At 45.1% G+C, this 21,198-nt stretch overlaps 1 protein-coding gene across 14 annotated transcripts in view; it reads right to left on the bottom strand.

Moving 5' to 3' along the window:
- LOC119177364 (uncharacterized) overlaps positions 1-21,198 on the bottom strand; it is a 515,905-nt gene that overhangs the window by 92,151 nt on the left and 402,556 nt on the right. For 10 of the 14 annotated variants that reach the window (XM_075882186.1, XM_075882185.1, XM_075882188.1 and 7 more), the window contains one exon: positions 20,901-20,992. The gene's annotated coding sequence lies outside the window, so the exon portion shown is untranslated. Of the gene's footprint in view, positions 1-3,412; positions 3,528-6,194; positions 6,917-20,900; positions 20,993-21,198 lie in introns of those variants that run through there. The other 4 variants (XM_075882193.1, XM_037428866.2, XM_075882192.1 and 1 more) reach the window with 3 other exon arrangements.

Raw genomic sequence — 21,198 nt, 5'->3', positions numbered from 1 at the left:
GCGGGCGCCGACAGTGTTTACGCTGTACTGTCGAACTGAACACGAGCTGTATTGAATGTGCGCGTTATAGGTGGTGGTTTCACGGCCGGGAAAAGAATTCATTAGCCCGGTCTCATTATGTCGACTACTCTGTGAAAGGAGTGACGGCAAACTATCCGATTCGTGAGATAACCGCCCCCTTGACACTCGATCTGTTGGTATACTGTGCTTGATATTCTCCCCACTGTTTCAGCCCGCAATGACTTCCTCAGCGCCTAGAAAGGCTGGGTTTAAAAAAAGGAAGAAAAAAAACAACAAATCATTACTTTTCTCTAACTTAGCAATTTCGCGAGTGAAATGAAGGAACGCAAAAGAGGGGGGAAAAAAGACAGAAAACGAGGTGAGGCAAATCTTTTCTGAAATTTCGTAATGAAACGCCCGAAGTTCAGCCAGCCCAAGTTCGCACTAAAGCTTTGCGCCTTCGTAGTCCCCCCATGTTAGCACATAGGCACACTAAAAAGCTCCGTTTCGCAATAGAGCGGTTTTCAAACGGTCGCGCCTTCGACGGCCACAACATAATACAGAATCCGCGAATAGTACAAAAGAATACGGAAACCTTACAGCCACGTGTGGCACCCGCAAGCGACAGCGCTCCCAGTATTAAACTCTGCTCGGAATTTAGCGTCAATAGCTCAAACACAGCGCCTCGCGAAGTACGACAGAGGTGAAGTCAAAGGGCAGAGATTGCGAGTGAAGTCACACTATGCGCGGTGGGAGCTTTGAAGTAATAGAATTCCTCGCGCGAATCAAATATTTAATGGCACTCGCAGCTTCCACTGTCCAAAAAGAAAAGCTCGGTTCTTTTACGCGAGAGGAAAAAAAAGGAAGCGAAAGAAAAACGAAAGCAATATCGTAAGACTTCTGAATTGGTACAAAAGTGGCGAATCAGGCGAAAACCCAGAGCTAGTCGCGTATTCGAGAAGAGGTAATTCCATGACGTCGTCATCACACGACGTCGCTCCTTTGAAGCGGCTAAAAGCTCGCCTGAAACTGGCGGCAGAGTGCGGAAAAAATGCAGCGGCTTCCGTAATTTTTCTGTCGCGAGGTCTTCACGAACGGCTGAGGAAAAGAATGTAGCTCCGACGCGCAAGAAATGAAGTGCATGGCGGCGCGTTTTCTCTCCATATCCTTACTTTCGGTGACACAACGCGGAGGAGAGTTTTTCATCTAGTTTCGATAAAAGTTGAAATTCCTGTACCACGGCAAACTCTCGCATCCCGTCGCTCCCGCGTCCTGTAATTCTTTTTTTTTGTCCCTCTTCGGACGTGTCTCAAACGCGCGTATAACTGCATTATTACTTCGTTTCGACGTGCGCTTCTGTTTGGCTAGAGCCGGAGTGATCGACGACTATGTTTTCGTTTAGGCGCGCGCGTCGCTCCTATATGACAGGCATCGGAGGCACCGCGCATTTATGGAACGAGGAACAACAAAAAAAAAAAAAAAACTTTGTTCTCGGCTCGACTGTCCAACTCCGAAACCACCACACTTTCATGCTCGACTTTGTAGCGTAATTGGCCCGCATCTATACTTTTGTTCTGACTTTGTTCGCGCAGCTATCGAAAGGCAAGCACAGACTTCGCCATTTAAAACTTTATCATTGGAAAGCTGGACGCAAGCTTCAAACGAAGAAACGTCTTTTCCAAAGTGGGCGGTTTCATGCGAGCGAACCACTCACTGCAGTGTGCTCTCTAAACACAATCTGCCGCGTTTCCGCACTCTCGAACACATTGTCCGAGTGTTAGAGAACTTGTGTTGATGATCACAAGGCTTGAATACCTCTTCGACGCAAGCGCGAAAAGAACGTGCTACGGTTGTTTCGCCTAGAACTACATATGAGAAACGTGGGTATTAGTAGGCCACAGCCTGTTGGCGTCATTCGCACCTTCAGAAGTAAAATATGACGCAAGTCTTAGAGAGCCCAATTTTAAAATAGACATGACATTGCGTAAGAAAGAAAGAAAGAAAGAAAGAAAAAAAGAAAGAAAGAAAGGAAGAAAGAAAGAAAGAAAGAAAGAAAGAAAGAAAGAAAGAAAAAAGGTGCGTCTGAGTGTGTACGGTGCAGGGGAGAGGGAGTTGCCTTTTGTGCGTTCGATGCATACGCATTCGTGCGAAAGGACAGCAAGAACAAGTTGCTGCTGTTTCTTTGTTATTTCCGTACTGGTTGGCATCATAACGCGCATCAACTTCGGTGCTTAATGTTAAGAAAATCGTACCTAAACTACCTTCCACGTGTCTCAGCTGTTCAAAAATACCCGCTACACTGCTTTCAGCCTGTTTTCTAGTTTTTCGGCAAGATGGCGCTGCGGCGTCAAACACCGTTGCGCAAATTCGTAGCCGCTGCCGTAGCCACCGTGTCTGGTTCTGGTAACGTTGGCCGTAGCTGCAGAGGTTCCACCCTGTTCTACTACTTTTAGGTCTTGGTTGAAATACTTTTATTACACAGAAGCCACCCTGGGCGCCACTATGATCCCCCCTGTGAGGAGATTGACCCCACAAAAACGCACTGCCGCGATAGTGACGTCAGCCTTTGCACTCTCGTGACACCGTCCAGAAAGAAGGCGTTGGATCGAAGTGAAGCTTGATTGATTGATATGTCGGGTTTAACGTCCCAAAACCATCATATGATTATGAAAGACGCCGTACTGGAGGGTTCCGGAAATTTCAACCCCATACGGTTCTTTAACGTGCACCCAAATATGAGCACACGGGCCATTTCCACCTCCGTCGAAAATGTAGCCGCCGACGCCGGGATTCGATCCCGCAACCTGCGGATCAGCAGTCGAGCGCCATGATCACTGGACCAATATCTCGGAAACTGCGTAAAAAATAAAACGCACAAGAGAAGAGAAGTCCGCCAGGAAGACAAGGCGGTTTTCAGCTGCAGAACCGAAGGTCGCGGGATCGAATCCCGGCTGCATTTTCGTTGGAGGCGAAATGCCAGAGGCACTGCGCACTCTGCGATGCCAGTGCACGTTGAAAAAACACCATTTGGTCTAAATTTCTAACCCCCCCTCCCCCCCCGCCGGCGTGCCTCGTAATCATGTAGTTGCGGGTTGTTAAATCCCAGTTACTACAGAAAACATAAGGGCCGATGACAGTTCTGGCTCGCGACATGCACACAAATACTGACAACCCATCACCTATATGGCCACTCACACAAAGGACGGCAGAAAGCCACTATATTGAATCTGTAAACATCAAACAAGCCCAAAAACAAACAACTCGAAGAAGCCTAAAAGCAGTTACTGTATCGAGCGTTTAAAAAAATAGGTACTTGGTATTATGCCAGGCATTGGGAGGGGCGTTAATCCAACTACTCGCCGCTCATTCTAACGTGAAGCATCTCAATTGATTCTCCGTTGAGCTCGCTTACATGAACTGGTGGTACCTCAGCTCTGCAAAACATAGGTTCCCAATCGCACGCCCGATCACATGAAGAAGGCAGTAAGTAGACAACACCCGTGTTGTGACCCATGTTGTAGCTTCCTCTGGACATAAAAAAATAATAATAAAAACAACTCACACCAGGACAAGTGGCAAGATCTATAAAACTAGGAGATAACTTGTGCGCAAACGGAGACACTGACAAAAGAATACTGACACGAACGTTAAACATTCTGGGGTTGTTGCTTCAAATGGGAACACGGATTTCGCAAACACTAAAAACCGTACTGTGATGCCTGGGAATGCATCGCATACATTTTCTGATACCACTACTTTAAAAATACGCTCTGAGTTTCGATATCAAGACGGGGACTTTTTCGTGACGTGTCATGACGGTGTGATCTCATAGGATGACCTCCGAGCGGCAGATCTGCCATCCGTTCGTGGCACGCGTAAACAACGATAACTGTGTCGCCTCCAGCGACTCTGAGAGTGATTACAGTCACTTTGGCTGCATGCAGGAAGCAGAGTTATCAAAGTGAGCGTAACTGTGTTGACTCATCAAGATAATGTCCATTGCGGTGAGGCTGGTTTGCTGACGCTTAGCGGCCCAAGTTTTAAAATCAAAGAAAATATTTTATGCGTGCTGGCTGACTTCGGTGTGTAGAGTGTTAACCATGTATACAATGGAAATAGCTAAAAAAAGTGTCAGTACACCTTTAATAAATTTCTTAAAGGTCTGTCGGATGATGTCCTTGGGAAACCCGGGTTGACGGCACAATCAAATGTCAACCTATTGCGTCTCCCGACATGCGAAACTGTCAAAATGAGTTATTCTCTGTTTGGGAATAAAACACTTCTGGCTTTCTGATGAACAGAGTTCGAAGACGGGAGATAGTTCTGACCCGGACATTGAAACGACGTCGGCTCGTGAAAAACAAAAAAAAAAAAGACGGGCAAAGTAATCCTGGTTCACACGTCGTGACGCTTCGGCGTAGAACACCAATCATGGCCTCCTGTCCGTCGTTTGAGTGGAGGTGTTGAGTACATAAACTTGTCGGCGTTCCCTTACTTGAGATCTTGTTGTTAGTGGTTCATGTGGAAAAGGAAGAAGGCACCTAATTTCTGTCTGCCTACAGGCGACACGGCGCAGTGCCACTTGAGATGCAATCGACACTTTTACATGATTCCACGGTGCATGAACCAAGGGGAATAAAAAAAAAAGTCACTCGGAGGTTTTCCTTCTGGCGATACCGGAGAGGGAAGCATATGAAAATAAGGGGCTGATTGACAGCTACCAAAGAGCAGTTGCCACGCGTGCGTAAACAGGCTTGTCTACCACCCATCTCCTAGACACGACTCGTGACCATGCCCACACGAGCAAACTATTTTTGCCGCTCACCCCTAACCCCTGTTTTTTTTCTATACATATTTCGATTCCCTCTTTCTTTCTGTGTCAGAGCTGAACGAGGCGCAACATTCCTACAGCATGTCTTGAAAAGCCTCGTTGGAATGTGGAGAGGTGAATCAGTGTGTCCGAGAAGCGGAGGCTTGTCGAGAATATGTTCTTGCAGGAAAGCCGACTTACAGGCGTGTTCAAAGCGTACTTCACGGGGCGCTCAAGAGTTACTGTATCTAAGTTAGAGTTAAGTGTAAACTGATCAAAAAAGATGACGCTCATCTGGTCAGAGCAGTACCAAAGAAGTGCAGAACGCAATGCAGTTTTTAATCCTTTTCTCGAGTAGATTAATTGATATGTGGGGTTTTAACGTCACAAAACCACCATATGATTATGAGAGCCCCCGTAGTGGAGGGCTCCGGAAATTTCGACCACGTGGGCCTTTCTCGAGTTTCCTGAATGAAAGTTAGGAAGCGGATTCTGACTGAGGACTGTCAAAAGGCGTGGTTGAAGTTTAATTTCATTAGAGAGCTTTTTTGAAACCAGAAATTTAATTCCAATCAGAGAGTTACCAAAGAACTGTAGCTGCTTGTTCTTTGGTAAATGAAAATATTCTTGGAAGCTTGAATGATATCCGACATACTTGATGAAAAGTATAGGGCTGTGCAAAGTGAAAAAAAAAATGCACATATTTAGTTACATTACTAAGGGCTAGGTTCTCATCTCTAATTTGAAGATAACTGTCAATTCTTCCTGGGTAACCGTTGCACAGCACCGGAGTAATAATTCAACTGACACAGACACCAGAACTGGCATGTCGAATCTTGAAAGAATGTGTGGCTCGGGTACCCTCTTTGAAGAGGAAGGCGCAATGGGCGAGAAAAGTAGTCGGTTGGCAAATGAACAAGTTCTTCGTCAAAAGAAAGCTTGCTGGAGAGCGAATCTAGAATTTTTTTTCCTGTAAATCGTCAGTTTCTACACCAAGCTTTTAGCTGTACAGGCTTTCTCTAAAAAATTAAGTTATAGTTCTCCTTTGTCATTGAATATTCCACATTTTCCTCGCATTGCACTGTAGTGAGAGTTAGATCAAGCCGCATGTTACAGTGCACCAACAACAACAACCACAAAAAACTAGCGCTACTTGTTTCGGAAAATCTGCCACACTGCACCTATCCCCGCATTACAATAAGAACGAAACCCCGATGTACCTGCTGCTTCCTTCTGAGAACGAAATGTGGTTCTTGAGAAGAGCACAGACAAATTATATACTCTTATTTCTTCTTGCGTATTAATGATGGTTGACAGATAATCAGGCCAAGAAGGATCGCAGAGCATTTTTTTGTGACAAACTGTCTAAGAAGCGTATTCTTACCTGGCAAAAAATGTTATCCACTTGGGCACTTCAATGACGCACTACGCAGCAGTCGAACACGGCTAAAAGAAGGCAACTCGGCAACTAAGAAAAACAGCTAAAAAAATAAACAGTCATAGGTCGCACGAAAGTGCATGCTTTTGCACCCTAACTAGACATGGGGACATATTGCACCCTAACTAGACATGGGGACATATTGCAACAGGAGCTGCTTCTTCAGACTGTGCCTCCAAGAATACAGCGGTCGGGACGGTCGCTCACGCTCATCATATTCAAAGTTGACAGCTCAACCATTCACTTTGCTCGAGTGTGCGTCAGCTCAACCAAAAAAAAAAAAAAAGGTGGGGGGGGCGATAGCGGAGTCTGATAAGATGCGCCCAGTGCTACAGACCACCGCAGAGCTCAATCGCACAGGCTCGTGGTGCGCGTGTCTCGAGATGCTGCCCGAGTTTCAAAACGAGTGGTGAAACAGACCTCGCGGGAAAGCCGCGGACTGACTGACCCTGGCATACGGGTGCAGAAAGGAAGAGAAAGGGGGGGTGAGCGGCTGGATGCACCGTCCTTCGAAGAAACTCGGCTGCGGGTGGGTGGCCAGAACGAATGTACAACAATCGACAAGCACACAATAGCCTCCTCCCTCGTCGTCGACAGGTCCAGCGCGGCGCATTCATCGGAAGCGAGGAGACCTTATCGTCTCGGGCCAGGCCAGCGACAGATAGGGGCGCTCTCTTCTCTCGACAGTGAAAGGACGGCGGGACAGCAACGCTTGCAGCGGACGGGTCCGGAGATCGGATTACCTCAAGAGAGGGCGCTCTCCTCTGGCAACGTCATCACTTTTTATAAGCGTCTTTTTAATTCTTTTAACTTCATTTCATTCTTCCTTCTTTTCTGCGGAGTGTGCGGGGCAGTAAGTGCACACGAAACTGGGAAATACGACTCCCACGTGTCGTTATAGAGAGATAAAAAAAAGAACAATCGAGTGGCAGCTCAGCAGTGCATGTGCGCATTTCTCCGATGAGTGGAAATGACAGGGGTGAAAAAACTGAGGTTTTTGATCTTCGGTCGACATGGAGTTCCGTATGTCCCGCACACCTGGACATGTATACGACACGTCTCAGTGGAAAAGCACTGCAATAAAGAAGTTGGATCATGAATTGCTGCCTTCACGGATCAATTAAATTAGCCATGTCACAATTGACTCAGCAGTTCGTCTTAGCAGGCGCCATTGCGCATTATCCTGTCTGCAAGAATGCTTTCACCCTGATATCGGCGCTTGGTGGGAAGCACAAATCACGACGCTGTCCTGCAGGTGGGCCAGGCAGTTCACTGTGGTCGGGTTACAATGAGCTCAACGGAAACTTCACGAACAGCCCTTTGTTGTGCGGGGTTGAACAACGTGAGAACGCGTCACTGTTGCAGTTCTCATGGAGTCAACATCTGAACTCAGCCATTGTCGCCTTCGCGGTGTCGTGACAAAGCACAGGCTGTTGGGTAGCATGGGATGGCGTCACAGTAGCAGTTCTCAGGGATCGAGCACCTGAACTACCATTAAAGTGTACTACCGTCTTCTAGAAGGTTCTAGAACACTGCACTTGAACGCAGCCATGGACTGCTGCTCCTGACGTTCATGTCACCGGCGATCTTCTCCCCAGAGGAGTCCAACTTTCCTCCTCCACCGGACTATACATCCTTGCCCCGCGAAGTCTTCAAGTGGTTCAAGGCGTGGACCAGGTGCGTCATTGTGCGGTGCGCTCGTGTAACCCATTGGGCATTTTGACCCATGTTCCTCGTCAGTCGAGTAGCCCAATGTCTGCGCAATTTCTGGTGGGTGCATCACCGAGACCTAAAATCACCTGATTCGCGGCAACAGTGGTCACCGCCTTCTTCGAACTGCAGTGTAGGAGACGACGGGCTATAAAAACCAAAGACATTTGTACATAATCGTTCAATCACTGTACAGTTACTTTCTCTTTCATCATGTAAATAAACCTACGTTCTGTCTCAAAAAACGTATCTCCCCACTGGGGAACTTCAGCTATGTGGACGATGGCGGAGAGCCAGCTACCACCAAAGGTACCCGCCTCACCCCACACCTTTTACAGTGTTATGATCGGCCTTCCTGACATGGCGTCGCTTGGACGTGAGACGGTAGCGGGACAGCGCTCCCAGAGGTGAACCACAAGTGACAACAACACGCAAGCCGTACTTGGAATTTTGCGGTGCAGCCAACTCCCCGCGTAGAACCCTTTCAAATTACCCGACCGACTGACGACTCATGAAAGGCTGTTTACAGTCAAAACGGCTTAAAAAGGGTGGTTATCTTTGTACGTCTCTGTTCGTCGGCGTGCCGCAGACAATAAGCCAAGCGACTGACAACCGTCTGGGGATGCATTTCCCACGTTCGCCGTGGCGCCGTGATGCCACTGTTTCCACAATTTGTAGTCTGCCTGGCGCCGGCTAGCCATCACTGCAACAGACTGCGAAATTGACTTCCTCGTAAGACTCAACATCTTCGTGCTGTGCTGTGTCGTGCGCGGTGTGCAGTGTTTTCTCCCTCGCCATGGGCTGAACTGGGCGAGCCTCTCCCCCCTTTCATGAATTGGCGGCGTTTCATCGTCCCCTTTCGGGGGCGAAGTTTAATATGGCAGTATTCATTGGAATGTTCTGGCCTTCATTGTTTTCCTTCAAGGAATCCTGGGAAGGACAGGACATAAAATGCGAGCGCCGAGGCGCTCCCGACAAGCTCTTACAAGCTCCCAGAAGCTCCCATCATGCTTCCATGATGCTACCACCATCATCTAACACGCTACCTGTAAATATTGTAATTAAAATTATTGTAAATATTGTAATTAAATCCTGGTGTGATGAATGGCAAATGGCTATTAACTTCGAAAAAACAGTGTTTATGCAAATAACTAATAAAAAAAATCCTTTAGAATACGAGTACTCTACTACCCATACTAAACTTTCCCAAGTCCCACATTACAAGTATCTTGGCATATGGATCACAGATGACCTAAATTGGACGAAACACATTAATACAGTAACTAACACTGCAATGCGTAAGCTGTTCTTTCTCAGAAGGGCATTGAAACTTTCAACCCCCTCCGTCCGCCTTCTGGCTTATAAAACAATATTTATACCGACTCTGGATCATGCTTCCATTATATGAGACCCTTTTACCAAAACAAATATCAACAAGCTAGAAAGAGCACAAAAAAGGGTCATTCGTTTTATTTATAACAGCTTCGGGCGCACTTCAATCACGGAACTTTCAGCTCGAGCTAATCTACCAACATTAACAGAAAGAAACCGCGTATCTAGACTAAAATTTCTATATCAACTATTAAAGGGACATTACAAGATAGACATTTCTGAAATTCTTTCATTTTCGTCTGGATATGCATCTCGACAAAGGCATGAGCGCACAATAACACCCTATGCAAACCGTAACAACTGCTTTAAATATTCATTCTTTCCACGAACTATAAACGACTGGAACAAACTAACCAACACCGAAGTTTTACAGCAATCCTTAACATTGTTTTCTTCTAGCCTCGATAACAGTGTTTAATATAGCATGCCAATTAAGCTTTGTCCCCATAAACATTGAAATTTTTGCATATTTAGGTTGCTTTGTGCGTACTTTTGTTTCTGTGTGTTTTTATCTTCCTGTTTTGAAAATTTGCTTCTCTGCATATTGAGCATTCATGTAATTCATGTAACCCGCTCTGCGAAAATTCCTAGTAGGGATTGCAGTATTCATAAATAAATAAATAAAAGTTACTGTTAACAGCTCCGGGATCCTCTCCTCGATATCTCCCCGAGACTCTGGCTGGCTCCGGTCCTCTGGGCAGAACTCCAATTACATCAACAGCCAGAACTACTTGTTTTTCTCGTAAACTGAGTGCGAAAAAGCACGCTATAGTTTCAATGCACTTCATTTGTGTGCTAAAAAGGAAGCCATACATTGTCTGTGGCGATGTCCCCAGTATCGTTCAGACGAACGAACATGTTTGCCGCTGTTCTGCACAGGCTGGACAACTGACCTTTGTCGGAAGAGATAATCTTCGAAGATTAGGATATAGAATACTCATTGTTTTGAAGGCGCAGTGCATGTCAACCCAAAAAAGCGCCCGCTAAGTGACGCATGTGATCCTTTGCAGCCATGGTGGCAACACCATGAACTGTTGACTGTATGCATTGGTTACTCTTCGGGTCGCTAACATCACCGCATAAGCCTATATATGAATGCACTCTATGCAAGTGACTCTACACTATTATGTTGGCAATTATGTGACTCTAGACCATATGCATTGGTTACTCTTAAGTTTGTTAACACCAACGCATATGCACCTATATGAGGATGTCGAATACGTTGTTTTGAAATCACATCTCCGAAGTGTTATATATCGTATATTCTGTTGTTTTAATTGTATATTGTACGTGCTGTGGACTTGTTACGCTTGGAGACTTGAAGAACATACGTGCACTATTTTAGACACCTCTCAAGGATAAGGAGTAGCCGACACCTAATTTGTGCGCCAACATCTCCTAACATCCCGTGAATAAATAAATAAATAAATAAATAAATAAATAAATAAATAAATAAACAAGCCGTGCCCTCCATTATGTGTCTATAAGAGAAGCGCACACATTGTAAGCACGTGGCGTCACTGATAAAAGTCAAATACCTAAGTAAAGTTTTTTTCGTCGCCTACGCGGGTGCTAAACGTAAGACACCGCGTATACCTTGCTTTTTTATCTGTCGTCTTCCCTTCTTTCGAACCTACCTTTACCCGACCACCGTGCAGAGTAGCTGACACTAAACTATAGTTCTGGTTAACAATTCTGTACTTGCCTCTCCCTCCCTGTGCCTTAATTTCCATGCCCATTTCCCTCCCTGTGCCTTTTTTTACATGCAACAAAGTATTTTTTTAAATAGGCAGGTCCCACGTATTTTGGGAATCGATGTTATTTGAAGCATGCATCCTAGGTGAATGTGTTTTAATTTTTTTATTGAGCGATCGAGACTTGATGAAGTGGCACTGAATATGTGCACAAATCCACGCACACACAATCGCGCATGTTTTATATTAGCAGTTGCTTGTAGTTGCATAACGATGCTAACAGCAACATAGATATTATCAACGCCAGAAGCGGTAAGCTGATTTGAAACGCTGTTGTTTGTGCTGGGGCTCACGAGAATGGTATAGCCCTCAACACTGCTACACATATCAACCTCAGTGGACGGCGATTTAGAATTGACGTTAAGCCGACATGACGGCTGTATCATAAGAGTACATATGTAATGTTTGAAAATTTTGATAAATGATAGCCAGTAGTGCGATCAGAATTGACGTCTCACGAACATTAAGGTCTATTTCTAAAGTATTCCAGAGACCCAGCGTGGTTCTGTGGTAGAATATGATTACCACGCAAAATGCTAGGGTTGGATTCCTGCTGGGGCAATGATACATTTCAATAGGATGGAAAGGTGGGCTATATATAGTTGGTAATTCATAATTGTTCAGCGAACTGGGAGCACGGGAGGAACACACACTCAAATCAAGGAGGAGGCACACAGCATGCATGCTGTGCTGTGTGCGTGATGTGTGCCTTCTCTTAGCATGTGTGTGTTCCTCCCGCGCTCCCCGTTCGCTGAACAAATATGGGACACTAATATTTATTCTTTGTATTCGCTTGGTTAACGCTGCCCATGGCAGCTTTTTTGTAACGCTCAAGCATTAAAATTGCCTACGTAAGTTCTTGCAGCTCCTGGGTAGATATAAAATATCAATGATCTGGGGCACATACCCTGAACCAATGGCATATACCAGCCCCCGGGGATGTGCCACTGTTTTTGAGAAAGTGTCTAACGACGTATGCTACCAGATTGTTACATTATTCGTGTGATCACCAGCGCGTCGTATTCGTCAAACCATCTCCCCCCCCCCCCCCCACCGTACTAATTTTGGTGTACCCCAAGACAACAGCAAGAATAGATAGATAGATAGATAGATAGATAGATAGATAGATAGATAGATAGATAGATAGATAGATAGATAGATCCAAAAGTGCTTGCAGTACGCAAAAGAATGCTTCGCATTCAAAAATGAACTATTCAAAGGCTGAAACAGCGCTCGAAAGAGGAAGGCACAAACAAGCACAACATAGCGAACACAATAATCAAAGCATTTTCTTGGGGACGTAATTTCTTGAGAACGCACTATATGCTTGCATTTAGAAGAAGTCGTGGATTCGGTCCCGGCCGTGACGGCTGCATTTCGGTAGAGGCAAAATAATAGAGACCTGTGAATACTGTGCGATGGAATTGCACGTTACAAAAAACCGAGTGGTGGAAATTTCCGAAGCCCTCCAGTACAGCGTCCCTCGTCATCATATCGCGGTTTCGTGATTCAAAATACCTGATATTATTTTAATTTAGAGGAATAAGTTGTCTAACAATTTTATACGTGTTAATGACCCTCATTCTTGGCGCTTTCATAATAGAGGCTGGTACTGACTTCTCGCGTGTGCTAGCTGAGTGCAGGACACAAAAGTATAGCAACTACTTGTTTGCATGGCATATTTTGCATGGCAATACTATATTTTGCATGGCAATACAAAACAAGGTGGTCTGTGATCCGCTTTGTCTCACACAAATTGAGTATATATTCGATGCTGGCAGACTTCGTATGAGGTGCGCCTACGTACGTGCAGTCTTTTCCGACAGAGTGAGCAGATGATTATTTCTACTGCCCTTTCGAAACAACAGGCACAGCTATCCCAACAACACAGCTGCAGCAACAGTTCCGCAATGGAAAGACCCTTGAAATTCCTGTGGGCATGGCGTAAGCACGCTTGCGAGGCTGCCCGATAACAGCGACAGGGGGCGATTACGGATGCCTACGGGCGCTGTTTGCACCCAACATACAAAGTACACGTACAGTACGTGTCTCAGAAACAATACGAAAAGTGCAGGTAAATTTATATTGGTTGGCGGTGCAGTGACGGAACACTGTACAAAGAAGCGCTGAGTAGGTTTACGGCAAACGCATTTTTTGGGTGGATTAATGAAGGAGCCCTTTGCTGCTCCGAGAAGCTTGGGTGATGCCTAAATATATCTGCTTCGACGTCACAGCTGGTTTCCAAGAGGACTCGGGAGAATCAATAGCATACGTTTGCCGATTTGCGTATATTTCTATTTTGATTTCGCTCGAAGAGTAACGAGAACACTCTGTAGGCAACAATACACCTACGAAAAGTCGTGCGTTTCTGTATGTACACGAGAATTCTTTCGCCTTTTTCAGACAAGAGCGAAGAGTCTTAAGCCCCGTGTGTAATTAAATCGATATCCGCAGAGAAGTATGCAAAGTCGCCTATACATTTGATCCTGCAAAAAAACTTCAGCAGGCCGACGTACGACGTTGCCATCATTCGTAGGATTCATCCGATATACAATATTATGCAAATACCAGGGGAAATGCGATGCTATAGTGAAGCGAGACCCCTTTACAGAGAGCTCGAAGTAAAGACCCCGGGTTCAGAATATGGAGTTGAAGCAGTGTATGGGAACGCATTTGGATATTATTTCTCTTTCTCTCTATTTCTCATTTTCTTGTACACACACACACACACACACACACACACACACACACACACACACACACACACACACACACACACACACACACACACACACACGCACACACGCGCACGCACGCGCACGCACGCACGCACGCACGCTTACCCACGTTTTCGTTTATTTACTTTTTAAACATAACACTTGGTATTTGACAAAATGATCAGTTCCCACTGTTTGATCGATTTCCTTTTGTGACAGTGCACAGCCCCATTGCATGATCAAAACTGCTAGAAGCGCAGTTCTCATTTTCAACGTTTTCACGTAATAAACTGTGCCAAGAAAGAACAAAAGAAACATAATTATGCTTATTTTATTGCTGGTTGATAGCAGCGAAGAAGGAAACACGAAATTCTACCAGACATACGCTTCGTTAGGGTTATTTTGAACACAGCATGGTGGTGTGATAACGTAAAAAAATCTAAGATTCTAAAGCCTTTTAGGTAAGGGGACCTTTTTTGGAAAGGCGTTCGTGTGCAGTGACACACAAAAAAGGAGAGTCCCCTTCGAGCAAAGTTTGCTCGTGGAAAACCAGATCCTGCATCTATTTTTCAACGCGTGTTCTCTCGCGTATACAGCGTGAACATTGCCTATCCGTCGACGCAACTTTTCAACGAAGCATACATGAGTGCCGCCATAATCTCTTCTGGCATGCACTGTTGTAAAAATTGAAGAACACTTTGTAAATTCTAAACTGCGTCCAGGTGAAACCTTTGTCCAGTCGATCTGAATGTTGTTTTTCTTTTTGCACTCCCAGTGGAATGGCACAAAAATAGAATGTGTGCCTTTTTTTTTTTCTTTTTAGGAGCGAAGCTGCTTAGGTTTGCACGATGCCAATCGACGCCGTCGTTGTGGCTTCCCGTCGCACCAAAACACACGTGTGTTACATGAACGGCGCATAGTCCGTTCACAGCCGGGATGTGGTTTAAAAATACAGCGAGCTCTGTCCGTCCAACCGTTCGTCCGTCCGCGCGTGCATGCGTGCGTCCATAAGTCCGTCTGCGATTCCGTCCGTCCTTCACTTTGTAAATTCCAAAGTGTGTAATGATTAGAGACGCTGGGCACAGCGACGCTACACAAGCAAACCGCGAGCGATGAAGAATAAGCGAGTTCCAAACCACACGTTCTTTCTCTGCCATGAACAAAAATGAACGTCTACGTGCTCTCACCTGCGAAAGGCAACGCCGACGCAGACAACAAGCTACCACGGAAGTGAAAGCTCGCGAAACAGCGGCAGGCGGCGGCTCGACATCTACGCAGACAGGAAACTACAGGGTGGTGCAAGGGAGCTGACACAACAGGCGCTGTCAACGAAATGCCCAATAAGCAGCGCGGTGTGTAAATAAAAAAAAAGTTTTCTCTCTTGCCACCATATTACTTCATTAGTGGCTAATAATAATAATAATAATAATAATAATAATAATAATAATAATAATAATAATAATAATAATAATAATAATAATAATAATAATAATAATAATAATAATAATAATAATAATAATAATAATATTATTATTATTTTACAGTCTGCTTATTGGAGCACCGTGTAAGGGGGGCGATACATGGTTGAATATGACACGTGATATATAGAGAAAAATATGAAATCTCATCAATACGTTTTGTAAGGCGCACCGACATACTGCGATGTAATCGAGTGCCAGAAAAGGAAGAGTAAAACCCGAGTAATAAAAATTGATTTATAAAAAGGGGAAGCATGCGAGAAGCGGCAAAAATGAGAACTGAATTTACATTAACAGTCAGCGATTGAAAAGCAAAACAAATTTTGGCAACGTTTACAATGCTACAGTGTGATATAATAGAGCATTACACAGTATTTACGCAACGTAGGAGGTAACACTTCCGAAAAAAAAATTGACAAATGACTACGTAAGCATGATACGTTCGAGCAGGCGGTCGTGGGATGGTTTTGCGATCAGTGATCAAAGTGATATCGCCAGAGAGATCGTTCCAAAGCTTTACGGCATGAGGAAGCGCAGAACAATAAACACCCTTGTCTTGCCAAAGATGCGCTCAGAACTGTCCCGATTATGAAGCCGCCTAGACATGAACAGTGGGCTTATCAAACGAAGGGATTGTGACCTGGTGTTATAAATATAGTCGTGAAGCAGACTCAAAAGGAAAACACACCGGCGAACTCGAAGAGGGCGCGGCCAATGTTCGAGTTTTATTTTCGTAACACTGGCTGGACTTGCGCTCGTGATTTCCAGCAATTAAACGGGCGGCACAGTTTTGCACAATATCCAAGTTAGTAATTAAGTAATCTTGGTGAGGGGACCAAATAGGCTGTGTTCCAATTCTTATAGACAGCACATAGACAGTCTACGTAGACTGCTTAGAAGACAGCACCGAGCCCATGCTGTCCGAAAATCGGAACACTTCTGGACGGCTTTTACGCGACGATGCGCCACCTCGCCTCAAGAAAGAAAGCCAAAATAAACAAACGTAACAGTTGTATTTTCTGGCTTATTTCGTATTGTAATCTAAAAAAAAAAATATTAGACGTTACTCACATCGAGCTACTGGAGAAGAATCTGCCTGTGTGCAGAAGACTATTCCGGCGAGATCCGATCTATCTGAGCGATTCGCTGAGCCGCCATCTTGTTTAGACAGCAAAGTAGCCTGCATCGTATTTGTCTACGACGCGGTCTTCTCGCAGCTGTCCATATTGCAGGCTACGCGAGTATTGAAAGAAGACTTAAGATGGCCGCCGTCCATTTATCTGTCTATTTAGGCGTCTACAGTGAGTATTGGAACACACCCATTTGATGACGCGAATTCTAACTGCAGGCGAATGAACGCCAGCTACGCTAACTTGCGAATGTTAGGTGGTGATTTATGGCGGCGAGTGTACCCAAGCGTTTGTGATGCTTGAGCACAGATGGCAGTGATGTGGGGGCGCCACGAAAGATTGCGAGTTAGGTTGATCCCTAGATACTTGAATGACTGAACACGAGATATGGCAGAGTTGTTAATAACATATAGGAGAAGTCTGGGTTCGATTGTGTGCGAGTGAGCGAAATGAGTACATTTTTCAGAGTTCAATACCATGAACTATTTTTCTCACCAGATATTTATATGGTTATTGTCATTATGCAGGATGTTGTGATCGTCAGGAGATGTTATCGTTCTATTAATGGTAAAGCCATCAAGTAATAGCATTATGCTTGAGGAAATATTATTGGGCAGGTCAATAATGCAAATAAGGAAGAGTAAAGCGTACACTGCCGCGGAGGATTCTGGATGTTACGTCACGTTACATCATGGATGCTACATTATTATTATTATTATTATTATTATTATTATTATTATTATTATTATTATTATTATTATTATTATTATTATTATTATATACATTTTTATTACAGATGAAAACTCACAGAAAAAGTTCAATTTACGCGAGGAGCGAGAGAGAGCTTATTAATAATGACTATAACGCCACACTATACCATTGTCCAGCACAAGTCTAATGTGTCGTTAACAATGCATAAATGTGTGATTTTGTGTTCGCACGAAACCGTACGTCAGAGCGAATTCACTATATAATGTTAGAAAGGCTGGCCGGGCAGAAGGAAACGGCACTCGTGAAAAGAAATCGTTGAGGATTCAGGCGCTGATGTTCTGCGTCTATTACGAACAGAGAGGCAGAAAAGTGCACCATCCGCGAAAAAGCACGCGTTGGACGAGCTGGTATACCTCGACGAGACAGTGAAACATAACCTTAACCTACATCTTTATTCCACGCAGCTGACCATTTTCAAAAGAATAAGAGTCAAAGAGTGGGCGCGTAACCAGGTAAGACGTGCCGCAACACTTTCCCCTTCTCGTCTATAGCCGACCGAAAGACGTATCGGTATAGTAAGACGCATTCGTACCTCGACGGTTGTCGCTCGTAACTGTGATTCGGGCCCCGCCGCGGTGGTCTAGTGGCTAAGGTACTCGGCTGCTGACCCGCAGGTCGCGGATTCAAATCCCGGCTGCGGCGGCTGCATTTCTGATGGAGGCGGAAATGTCGTAGGCCCGTGTGCTCAGATTTGGGTGCACGTTAAAGAACCCCAGGTGGTCAAAATTTCCGGAGCCCTCCACTACGGCGTCTCTCATAATCATATGGTGGTTTTGGGACGTTAAACCCCACAAATCAATCAACTGTGATTCGGGGCAAGACGATTTTCACCAGAGGCGGCGACCCGTCATTCGCCACACAAGAAAACCAGTCAACCGGCTGCCCCGGCCTGCATTCACGCCCGTATACGCCTATATATATGTACGCGGGCTCACTAGGCAATACCTCTTTTCATAAAAACATTCAGCGCTGTGCAAGAAACGGGTAGCTATAATGTTTGCTTTCGTAATATATTTGAATAAATGACCAGCACCGCTAATCTACATTGTGGTATGTACTAACTTGTGTATGTGCCTAATTATGTACCAAATGCGATTGTGTGTCTGTGTGCTTCCTTTGTTTGTTGTATCTTTTTTGTAGTTTTTATAGTTATGAATTACAAACTCCCCCAGCATTCAGTCCACTTAAGTACTAACTGGTCATTGATAAATCATTCTTTCAAGCAGGGAGACATCTGCACATTAATCTGACCCCCGGGTTATCGTTACATCCGGCTCGCAGAGAACTACGTAGATTTAGTAGAAAGTAGCACAAAGACAGCACCGGCTGATCCAACTTGATCTTGATTGTCTGCAGGCGCACGGTCAGTCTCAAACGCTCCAATAGCACGCAACAGCTCCTCCAGATTTAGCTAACACCGAAACTGGTGCTTGCGCAGCGCTGCACTGTTCTTCCCGATTTAACGAAAGGCCATGCCCGGCGGATATTCAGAGCACGGGCGAGCCCGTTTCCCATTGTCATACAAAGGCACGCGCGCAAGCTCGTCAACAGAGCGCCGTCGTCACTTCGAAACCAAAAGGGGCAAAAATAAAGAAAGCAAAGGAAACGGGGTGTATGCAGCGAACGAGCTCACAGGAACGACGTTGACGACGTGGGGCGTAAACCTCGCCGGGCATTCGTAGCACGTGCCCGGCTGCTGCGAAGGCTCGACACGACGGCATGCAAGTCGCGCGCTCGCACCGACCGCCCCGTAGGACGCGCCCAACTCGGGTGCCAAAGCCCTGCCGCCGCCTCGTCAGGCTGCGCGGTGCACACGCATTCGTGAGCTCCGTTCGCTCTTCGATGTCTATCGCCCTGAGCGTACACAGCGAAGCGAGCGCGCACGTAGGGGAGCAAGCTCTTATATGCATATTGTTAGGGGGGAGGGGGGGGGGGGCAACATTGTTCCAGCATATAGCCATGCTTGATGAATGTAGCTTTTACTCCGTAGGAAATAAAAAAAAACAGCTACAAGTCGAAACCGTCGAAGTCATAAGAAAATGGGCGACGTCGATAATCCGTCACCAGATGTTTAACCATTATCTGGCACGAAGACGTATATGCCTAGATTTAGTTCGCGCCCCAGATCAGTGAGACGAGAATAAGAATAGAAGTCGATGAGCTAGCTTCGTCGACTTCGTCTTTCTTTGTTTACGCCGTTCTCCAAATAATTGCTTTTCGGCATCTGTGCTCGCGTGTATCTAACCTGATGACAGCTATTTCTATTGAAAAAAAAAAAGGAAGAGGAGTATATCGACCTTCTGTTCTAAATGTGCGAAGCCTGAGACTTCATTCAGGTCACTCCATTCATCACTGCTTGATGTGTCACCTCAAACTGAAATGGAAATTAAAGTAAGTCGTCCAGAGCCTGCGAGACTGCACAGTAGTCCGGGTACGTACAAGTTTAACTACGGGAAGGTCCACATAAATCTGAACATTCCCCAACTGGCAGTAAAATTGACCTCCCTGCACAGAATGCGCAGTGAATATATACATCCTACCCGACACTTGCAACTAATCGAGTCCTTGCTGCAGCTGAGAAGCATCTGATCGCCAAAACGACAACCGAACTTCCGACGCGGCAAAGATAGTTAAGAATCACTGGATTAGGTATGATCAACTGACAAATGTACCGGCCAATGTTAAACGTGCTACTATTCGAGTCAGGACTCCTTGAATAATCTCCACCTGTTAACTGAAACCTCACTCAACAGGTGGAGTTGTGAGAGCATATATAGGGTGGCTAAACAGTGACACATACCTTGCTGCAAAGCGCAGGCATTTCGTAGAAAAAATATAACACGGGGTATATAAGACTTCCAATTCATAGAAATAGCAGGGAAAAACGATGCATTCTGCAGCATAATGAGAGAGTAAAAATCATCCAAAAGAATTAGCTAGACAGCAAATATACGTCAAAGCGTTTGTACAACATTTTAAAGCCCCACCATGATGAAGAACAAAAAGTGCTTTGTGTTGAATAAATTTATTTCCATCCATCGGCCACTTTTTCCTGCTCCCACACATTCGCCTAGGCTAGGCATTAGAGAAGGGTCGCGAATGCGGTCAAAATAAGGATTATCGCAAAAGAGTGTACGATTACGCACATTTTCCAATTTCCATTCCCTAGCGCCGGATGTGACCTTGCCCAAAATTGTTACAGCGTCACCCAAGGCGAGTAATTCCGGACAGGAAGATCTTCCCTGGAGTTACGTCGTAAACGATTTGATTAAGAATGAACCAACTACCCTAACGACATCTTTTGATAGCTGTTTCTATCAGAAGCGGCCCTGCACGGATATCGTGAAAATGTGTGTTACACAAAACTTGTAGCAGCTATAAACGGCGGCTATTGATAAACCAAACTTTAGATCAACGAATTCAAGCGACGTCTCTGCGCCATGAAATCTGAATACCTATAAAATGAAACACGCCGACCTCCATAGCATCATGGTCTTTCGCTGGTTGAAATTCTTTACGAAGTCCTAACAAAATGTAACCCTTCTTGTAAAGTATTCCTTTACGGGCACAGTATTTTTGTCGGTTGCGGCTGAACAACGGTGACAAGGCGGTGCGATTATAGTTCTAATGACATTTTATTCGCATGTATGCAGGTTGAAGGCGCTGCAGGAGGAAAGCGACAAAGTAACATAGTTCATACCTTGGCAGGATAATTGTTTAGGCCCGTGGATAAACGTAGGTAGATGGCCGTGATGAGCTCTTGGACTAAGGTAGGCGCCAAGGATGAGTGATCTGCAATATGGCAAGAAAGAAAGACATAACACTTACAGTAACCTTCCACGCGTAACACGGAAGAAATATGAACAAATACAGAAAGATAATTGCAGAGTCCACCGCGATAAAAAGTAAAAAAAAAGAAGTTCAATTCACACCACAAACCACGTGACACGAATATGTTTGTTCAGTGTACCGACACGGCACCCATAGCTATCGCATAT

Source organism: Rhipicephalus microplus, chromosome 2 (genome assembly GCF_043290135.1).
Source record: "Rhipicephalus microplus isolate Deutch F79 chromosome 2, USDA_Rmic, whole genome shotgun sequence".
Taxonomy (NCBI): domain Eukaryota; kingdom Metazoa; phylum Arthropoda; class Arachnida; order Ixodida; family Ixodidae; genus Rhipicephalus; species Rhipicephalus microplus.
The sequence above is the reverse complement of the archived record's forward strand: the minus strand, read 5'-3'. Positions and strand labels throughout refer to the sequence as shown.